The sequence below is a fragment of the Physeter macrocephalus genome, chromosome 15 (assembly GCF_002837175.3).
Source record: "Physeter macrocephalus isolate SW-GA chromosome 15, ASM283717v5, whole genome shotgun sequence".
NCBI classification, from domain to species: domain Eukaryota; kingdom Metazoa; phylum Chordata; class Mammalia; order Artiodactyla; family Physeteridae; genus Physeter; species Physeter macrocephalus.
Window position 1 is genome coordinate 58,282,652 of NC_041228.1, and position 9,952 is coordinate 58,292,603.

A 9,952-nucleotide genomic window follows, 5' to 3' on the forward strand; every position below is an offset into this window, starting at 1 on the left:
ATAAGAACCTGCTGTATAGCACAGGGAACTCAGTATTCTGTAATGGCCTATATGGGAAAAGAATCTAAAAAAAAAAGAATGTGTATATGTATATGTATAACTGATTCACTTTGCTGTACACCTGAAACTAACACAGCATTGTAAATCAACTGTACGCCAATAAAAATTAAATAAATAAGTAAGTAAATAAAATGAACAGTTATTGGTTTTGTAGTTTAGATAATCTAGCAGGGAAAAACTAAAGCGACAATGAATTTATGCTGTGTACGAATATGTTCCGATTTGCATTCCTTTTATTTCTATCGTATTTTTATCATATGGTACTCCATATATATAAAGAGTAATTTAGTATGTATAATCTATGTGGAAACCCACCTAAAGAAATATAACGTGTTAATCAGAAACTGGGGAGCAGAGGGTGCTCAATAAAATATTAACCCTGAAAATGATGAGTCATTTGGCAAGAATAACACATAGCACTAGCATGTAGATGTATAGTCTATTTACTGAGGCAGATTAATTCATTGAATTAATATATCTACCTGTAAAGTCAATTCTGTGAGAAAAACCCATAGTGTAAACTGTTTTCACCATAAGTGAAAGGATGGTTTAGAACACAAAATTCCAGCCTTGACATAGTATCTTTAGCTTTAGCTGTCTACACTTTGCAAGCTTAGCATACTTTGAGACTAATATAATCCTATTTCCTTTGGAAAAGCTCTTTACCAGCTGTCATCACTAAGAAGCTGTAGTGCTTAGTGCGTAGTGTGTAGTGGGTAACAGCGTGGGCTTTGGACCCAGACTTTCTGCATTTGCATCCTGGATCCACCTCTCCTTATCTGTGTGATCTCTGTGCTCTATTCCTTATCTGTACAGCAGGCTTAAGGATAGCATTTACCTCTGAGGGTAATGGGGAGGATCCAATAAATTAATTATCTGTAAAGCTTTAGAACAGTGCTTGGCACCTACTTAGCGATAAATGTTTGCATTGTTTTTGTCGTGTTGTTGTTAAGACGTGTCTGGCCATTATGCAATGGGCCAGTACCTAAGAAACAGTCAACCCAGCACTCCTCCCAGGAGACCCCTTGCCAACTCAAGTCAGGACATTCACAAAGTGAACTGTCCTGGCTGAAGCATCAATCTAAGGCCAAGGTGAATGGTAAAAGATTCTGAGAAAGGCAAGAGGGTGATATTAAAACATGAAGTTAGGTGAAATTTTAAAAATCTGAAATCTAAAATATTTAGAAAGTTCAGCTCTCAGCCATGACTTTTACAGATCCCAGCACATCTGCCTCCAGAAATGATTTCCCCAACCTTGTTCCTCATCCTAATTTCCCGCTTCTCATCTTCCATGCATTAAAATTTTAATTAAGTTAAAATTGTTTCTAAAATAAAACTTAATATCATCGTAGCCAGAGACAAAAATAACCTAATATGGATAGAATGTAAGAGCTTAATTTAAGATACCTTTGTCATACCTATTTTGGAGCTACTCAACTGTTTGCCATATGATTTTTGTTTGTTTATTATCATGGTTTGTTTTTTGGGTGGTGGTTATATTTCAGATAGTTGAGTAGTCTTATGGATCTCCTGGTAAGTGAAATACAGCTAAAAAACCATTTTTCCTGGCAGCCAACACCCCCTTCCAATTTGCTTCACTCTGAACATAAAATGATCTTTCTCGCACCCCTTTTAGTCACCAAGTCTCAATCTTTAAATTATCTCTTTCATTGCATCTTCTCCATTTCTATAACCACTGTTGTTACTTCAAAACAGGATTGCCATCAGTGTCTCCTATCTTGATTATCTGATTCCTCACCAATGCATCCTATATCGACATGAACAAGGGACTTGCTTCTCTCAATATAATCTGTCTTCTCTTTTAAATTCTGAAATGCTCAAAGTCTGCGACCATGTTACATTCATGTCTGTTTTTCCAGTTTTTAACCATGTGCCCAATACACAGCAACTGAGGGGGTGGAAGGAGATCTTGAATTTAAATTTTACTTACAGGGCTAAGAGTGCTGCCACCAAGTTAAACTCTTTTACTTTACAAAGATTAGCTTACAAGCTCTTTTGGGTATGATGAGCTTGTTTAGGAATCAGGCTTTCTTTGTTTTTTGTCTATTCAACCTTCTTAAATGTCTACTGCATATGCCAAGAGGAAAATCTAAATCTCTGCATGGTCATGAGTGAGTACTTGAAAACCTGTTTCCCCAACTGTTAGAGATGAAAAGATTTCCTGTAGAAAAAAGTATCAGAAGGTAATCTCATCTTAATATTGGAAATAATGATTTTGATGTGTAATTTAGGTTAGAAAGAAAAGTATTACCAGTGAGTCATTTCCTTGGTAGAACAACAGGTGGCAGCAAAGGGGGCTAATCTTGGCATTCGAATTTTTTACAATAATTAAAACTGAAAAATGTTTGTTATAGACCATTCTGAATCCCCTCTAAAAATTAACAGAAATTCCAAAGGACAAATGGACAGAGATGTGGACCTTTAAGAGCTCTCTTGGAACTTCACTTGAAAAGTTACTTTTTGGTAGAGCTAAAAAGAAGAAAAATAAACCAACTGAACAGATGCTTTGCTTCCAAAAAGATGCTCACGGGACCTCTCTCTTGCATTGGCAAAATTTTATCTTCCTGTTAAACAATCTGTCCATCACAGCAACATTTTAGTTTTTAAATCACCAAATTTAATTTATCATATGGTTTGGTGTATGACTTTTTTAATCCATAACTAAAATCTTTTGACAGGAAATGTTAAATTTGAAAAAAGTGCATTAAAGTTTTATAACAGGCACCACAATTTATCTATTCTTGGTCAATGAATAGAACCATGGCCATTAACCTAATAATTTCAAAGGCTAAGGTGCTCCTTCACATGAATTATCTGGATAATTGACTGAATTTTTAATTTATTTATGTGATTTTAGCAGTGATGACAACTCTTTCTTTTACAGAAATCCTTTTTTTTTTTTTTTCCGCATGTAGTCTTATTTGCAGAGAAGACTAAGATCAAAGACAGGGAAAAAGCTAAGATCCTCTTTGTACCCAAAAGGGAACAGAGAGAAAATAATGAATAATCATAGCAAATCACTGAAGCAGCTCCAGATGTACCCAAACTGATAATAATCAACAGTCCACATATTTGAAGTCTACACCCAGGTTTAGTTACTGGTACAATTTTGAATACATTGAAGACTTTCAGGCCACTTACAAGTGTAATGGTCTTTTTTTTTTTTTTTTTTTCCTTTAAAGGCAATAATCTGTGCTTTCAGAAACAGATCTTGTTGGGATGGCTTAGAGATACTTTTTTTTTTTTTAGCTGAAAGTGGGAGAAAAATACAGCTTGCCAGATAACAAAGGTAATTCAGAAGTGTAGACTGGCATAATGTTTTAAAATAAGCAGTCAGGTATTTATGTCCCCAACTTTCCTTCCATCACCTCCTCCCTCACTCTTGGCAATGCCACCTCTACCAACTCAGGCCCCCATGTCTTCTTACTCCCTCTTTCTTCTACTTTTTAAAGCTTACTTTCAGATTCACATTCACTCTAAATAATACATAACTTATAACAGATGTCAAAGCCCTAGGTTAAAGTTCTACTGAGTAAAATGTCAGGCTCCCAACTATCGAATAGAGGAGGGGCTTAAGAGGCTTGGAGTGGGAAGAGTTATGGTCATTGGACTAAAAGCAATCCATGTAGTTGCTCCTTCCTCTGTTTGCATGTACAACTTGCTAAAACCATTGTGGCCTCACATTGCAGACATGGCCATGCGACTGGTCTTCCAAGTGAATAACTTCTCTATTACTATAATACACATGTATAGCCAATACAATAAAAAATTGTATAATTCATTTAAAACTGTCTGAAGGGCACAGTTTCTCAATTAGAAAATTAGACCTTCTCTAATTAACCAGTCTTTAAGAAATAAGGTCAACACCCACCCTTATTTCCCGGAGGACGTCTTCTCTCAAAAGAAAATATTGAAGGGGGCTCACTCCCGAATGGAGGGAGCCCTAAAGTCAAAATGTGACTTAATAACAAGGGAAAGAGAGCAAACCAGAGAAAATAGTGAAAAGGCAATCAGCACAAAGGAAGAAAGAAAAGAGAGTCATAATAAAGGAATTTTGTTTTCAGAGCAGGAAGAATCATGCACACCAGGACTGCCACGTTCAGTCAAAAACATGTGGAAAATCTGTCCCCTAGTCAGGCCACTCTTGGCAACTGGATGATAAGTGTGTGTGTTGGGTCAATATCAAGTCCCCCGACCACCAGGGCTTCCAAACAGGAAGCAAAGGAAGCATCTGAGTCAGGTTCCAAAAAAGGACAACAATGTGTATGTCCTCACTGTGTTTGGTTATCTCTAAATGAAAATAAATCTGGTGCCACCTGGATCACCACCAAAACAAGGTGATGATCTCGAGATGGATTCATTCTGCTTTCTATTCACTTATAACTCTTGTGGGAAAGAGGAGCTGTTAGGACACAATTATATCACTAATTAGGGTATATAATTAGGAAACAATTATATCACTAAAAACAAGAGCAGAGAGACCATGATGACATGTGTTTTACCTCACAGATTTAGGATAAGGACATGTGAAAGCACATTAAAATCTGTGAAGAAAGCATAATTTGTGAGCTGGGAAATTAAGCCACAGTGTTGGGACATCTTTCAGCTCAGCACAGTGCAATTAATCAATCGCATTATTACACAGATCCAATCAATGGCAAGAAAGCTTAAATTACATGGACACAAGCCAATATCTGTCTGAGGTCCACATAATGAAGGTATATATAATTGTAGGAATGGGTCCTCATTGGCAAAGTGTGTTTCTTGGTTTTAGGTACCAGATCTCCTCCAACGTTTCCAAATAGCTGAGATCACCTAGGATTTCAGGCTACAGAGAAGAAAGTTTGTTTACTTCATGGAATGTTAGAAAATGTAACTATGATAACAATTGTAAATTATTACTGGATATATATTATGTAGCAGGTACTGGATTAAGTCTGTCATGTGAATTATCTTGTATGATTCTCACATAACGCAATGGAATAGACCCTGAAAATTCATAATTACTGACAAAAACCCTCAGGGAGAAATAAGTTCTGGAAGTCCAAATATTTTGGATTATAGACAGGCAATAGGATACATATGCCATATATTTTGTAACCCCTCTAGAAGGGCTTAGAGCAGGACACTGCAATCATACAATAATATTTCCAAATTAAAATATATAAGTATTTACACTAAAGCGGGATAAATGAAGATGGTAAACAGGTAATGTTTTGCCACCAAATGAAATTATTCTAAATCTTAAAAACATTTTTTTAAGAAATTTTGGATTTTAAAATTGTGTAGAAAGATTTTGGACTCAGTTTCTTCTATATTTATATCCAACATTAGTATGGTACATTTGTCATAATTAATGAACTAATGTTGATGTATTATTATTAACTAACGTTTACAATTTATTCAGATTTTCTTAGTTTTTACCTAGTATCCTTTTTTCTTTTTCCAGGATATCACAATCCGTTTAGTTGTTGTCATGTCTTCTTAGTCTCCTCTTGGATGTTACAGCTCCTCATACTTTTCTTGTCCTTGATGACCTTGAGTTTTGAGGAATACTGGTCAGGTAGCTTGTTGAATGTCCCTCAGTTGGGATTTGTCTGATGTATTTCTCAGAATTAGACTGGGGCAATGGGCTTAGGGGAAGAACACAGATGTAAAGTATTATTATTATCACATCATCTATTGGGTACATACTATCAACATGACCCATCACTGTGGATGTGGATGTTAACCTTGATCGTCTGGGCTGAAGTGGTGTTTCTAACGTTTCTATACTGTATAGTTATGTTTCCCACCTTTCCCTCTTTCAATACTGTGCTATTTGGAGAGTAATCATTCTACCAAATCCACATTGAAGAAGTGGAGAATTGTATTCCCCTTCATCATCAGTGGTATATCTACATAAATTATTTGAAATATATCTGAACAGATTTGTCTATTCTCTCCCAAGTATTTATTTTTTCAATCACTTATAGACTCATGAAAATTTATTTTATACTTTGGATTATAATCTATTACTTTATTTATTTGTTCAAATAATTTCCACTTGAGTCATTGAGAGCTCTGTCAGTTAACTCACCTTGTATATTCCCTGCCCCAGCCCTAGAATCAGTCATTTCTCCAAAGAGCTCTGGTTCCTTTTACTGAAGAATAGTATTAGAAACCAAGATCTGGGCGTTAGATGTGTTTGTTGCTACTGAAGAGTTTTCTTAGGCCCTGAGAGATGACAGAGTATGGAAATATGTGTGTATATACTTGTCCAGATATATATACACATCTATAATTATCCGTGTATGTAACTATCCTTATCTATGTTAATCTAAACATCAATTCATACTGATGTCTCCAACTCTAATCCATTACCAAATGGATCATTCTCGCCTTTTCCCTTGCATGTCTATAAACTCCCATTTCAAAGTGAGAAACACCATCCATTTACCTATTTGTTCAGTTCCAGCATACATATATAGTGCTTTCAGAATTGTTAATCTGCACCCTCATGGAAAACAACTTTATTAACTAGAACACAGTGCTTCTGTGTAGTTCCTTTGTCTTTACTCACAGTTTCGCCTCATTTCCCAAGTTACTTAGGGCAACACATTTTCCCTCACTCCATTCAGTGAGGGTATGTCATACATTTTTAATAAGAGTCTTGTGTCACATTTTTCATTCTATCTCGGGAAACCCTCAACCTCCTGAATGATTTTTTTTGCATACATTAAGGTCCACACTTTGTGCCAAACTGCTCTGTGGGTTTTGACAAATGTAGAGTGCCAGGCATCCACCATTACAGTGTTACAAAGAATAGTCTCACCACTCTAAATAATCCTATGGGCTTCAATTATTCAGCCCCTCTTCCCCAAACTCCTGCAGCAGCTGATCTGTTTACTGCCTCTACAATTTTGCCTATTCTAAAATGTCATATAAACGAGTCATCAATGATGAAACCTTTTCTATATAAACTTCCTTCTTTAATTTTGTCAAAAGTTCATAAATAACAGAAGTAAAACCAATGAATCACCAAAGTAGTAATTAGAAAGTTTATTTTGCACACACAACAAAGACAATTCATGAACCAAGAGTGCGCAAACCAATACGTGGAATGAGGCTCAGTATATATTGTTACAAAGCGGTTTACAGAGTGGGAAGGCAGTGATCGTTTATTCTTCACAGTGATTGATTATAATATTAGAATTTTCTTAAATGATAGGGAATTGGTTAGTGATTACCTCATATCCATTTTGGGAAGCAGCTTAAATTTTTCTTTCTTTTCTATTGAAGTATAGTTGATGTACAACATTGTGTTAGTTTCAGGTGCACTGCAAAGAGATTCAGTTACACATACATATATATCTACTTATTTCAGATATCTAAATTTTTCTTATGATTTCCAGAGGCATCATGAGAAATGACCCAAGTCAAGTCAGTCTTGCAAATGAAGCTAAATTAAGCTTGGTTTGTATGACTAAACTGGTTTTGTCTGAGCAGGGAATTTTCAAGACTGGTTTCCATTTGTTTTTGATCTTAACAACTTGTTATTTAAAAGTCACCTATGTTTTCACATGGTTTGATAGCTCATTCCTTTTTATCACTGAATATACATTCCATTGTATGAATGTACCACAGTTTATTTATCATTTTACCTACTGAAGGAATCCTTGGTTACTTTCAGGATTTGGTAATTATAAATAAAACTGCTGAAAACACTGGTGTGCAGAATTCGGTGTAGATAAAAGTTTTCAAATCAGTTGGATTGATACCTGGAAGTGTGATTGCTGAAATGTATGGTAAGACTAGGTTCAGCGTTGAAAGAAACTGGTAAACTGTCTTCCAAAGTGGCTGTATTATACTGCCTTTCCACCAGCAGTTCTTTTGGATTTTAGCTACTTTAATAGGTTGCATTGGTATATCATTATGGTTTCATTTGCAATTCCCTAATGACATATGATGTTGATCATCTTTTTATATGCTTTCTTGTTATATGCATATCTTCTTTGGTGAGGTATCTATTCAGATATTTTAAACATCTTTCAATTGGGTTGTTTGTTTTCTTATTGCGTTCTAAAATTTTTTTCCTATATTTTGGACACAAGTACATTATCAGATACACGTTTTACAAATATTCTCTCCAAGGCTGTAGCTTGTCTTTTCATTCTCTTACCAAAGCATTTCACAATGCAGAAGTTGCTAAATTTCATAAAGCCCAACTTAATCAAAATTTTTCTTTCATGGACTGTAATTTTGGTGTTATATCTAAAAACTTATTAAATTCAAGGCCACATATATTTTCTTTTGTTTTCTTCTAGAAAATTCATAGTTTGCATTTTACATTTAGATCAGTAGTCCATATTGAGTTAATTTTTTTGTGTGACATAAGATCTAGGTTAATTTTCAGCATATAGTTGTCCTATTGCTCCAGCACCGTTTATTGAAAATACTTTCATTCTCCAATGAGTTATCTTTGCACCCTTATCAAAAACTAATTTACTACAGTTGTGTGATCTATTTCTGGCCTCTCTATTCTGTTCCATTGGTGTATGTGTCCATTCTTTCACCAATTACTATGGCTTTATAGTAGTCTTAGAATTGATAATCAGACTTCAAGGGTGGGGGAGTTCTGGTTAAAGTGACTTAGCAGGGTTCTTGCTAAAACTGGATTTTATAGAGAAGTGTACAAATAGGCCCAGGAGAAGGTTCAGGAGCCTGACTTAAGTTTAGTCAAGCAAAGAATCTTCATCAAGGCAATGTCTTGCCTCATAGATTGAGCTAGGAAGTGTTCCTTCTGCTTTTGTTTTCTGGAAGAGATTGTGAAGTATGGTATTATTTGATATAATTTCTTTCTTTTTTTTTTCTGCAAACAGTATACTTTATTGATGGTACATGACAAGACAAGGTAGGGCCCCCTAAGCCTCTCCCCTTCTTCAGAGGGTCTGGGATGGAAACCATGCAGAGGTCGGGAGATTCTCAATGTGTGGGTGGATGGAGCTGGGGCAAGGACTTCCCAGCAGCTGAGAACCTCTCTCTTCTTCTCATGCTCTTGCTGGGGCTGGTGGCCCAGGGACTCTTACTCCTTGGAGGCCATGTGGACCCTGAGGTCCACCACCCTGTTGCTGTAGCCAAATTCATTGTCTTACCAGGAAATGAGCTTGACAAATCATCGTTGAGGGCAATGCCAGCCCCAGCATCAAAGGTAGAAGAGTGAGTGTCACTGTTGAAGTCACAGGAGAAAATCTGGTCCTCAGTGTAGCCCAGGATGTAGCCCATCCCTCTACGATGCTGAAGTGGTCATGGATGACATTGGCTGGGGGGCCAAGCAGTTGGTGGTGCAGGAGGCATTGCTGACAATCTTGAGGGAGTTGTCCTACTTCTCATGGTTCACGCCCATCACAAACCTGGGGGCATCGGCAGAAGGGGCAGAAATGATGACCCTCTAGGCTCCACCCTTCAAGTGAGCCCCGGCCTCCTCCATGGTAGTGAAGACACCAGTGGACTCCCCCACATACTCAGCACCAACATCACCCCATTTGATGTTGGCGGGATCTCGCTCCTGGAAGATGGTGATGGCCTTTCCATTGATGAAAACTTCCCGTTCTCAGCCTTGACTGTGCCATGGAACTTGCCATGGAATCATACTGGAACATTCAGACCAGGTAGTGAAGGTCAACGAAGGGGTCGTTGATGGCAACAATGTCCACTTTGCCAGAGTTGAAAGCAGCCCTGGTGACCAGGCTCCTGATACGGCCAAATCCGTTCACTCCGACCTTCACCATCTTGTCTCGGGGACACAGCTGGCACTGCACGAAAGATGCGTCAACGGAGAGGAGCAGAGAGCTAATTTCTTCTTTAAATATTTGGTAGAATTCACCAGTGA

The 9,952-nt window shown here is 37.0% G+C and overlaps 1 pseudogene; it reads right to left on the minus strand.

Annotated features, from left to right (window-relative positions):
• Positions 1-4,145: 4,145 nt before the first annotated feature.
• Positions 4,146-9,952, minus strand: LOC102978543 (glyceraldehyde-3-phosphate dehydrogenase-like; annotated as a pseudogene).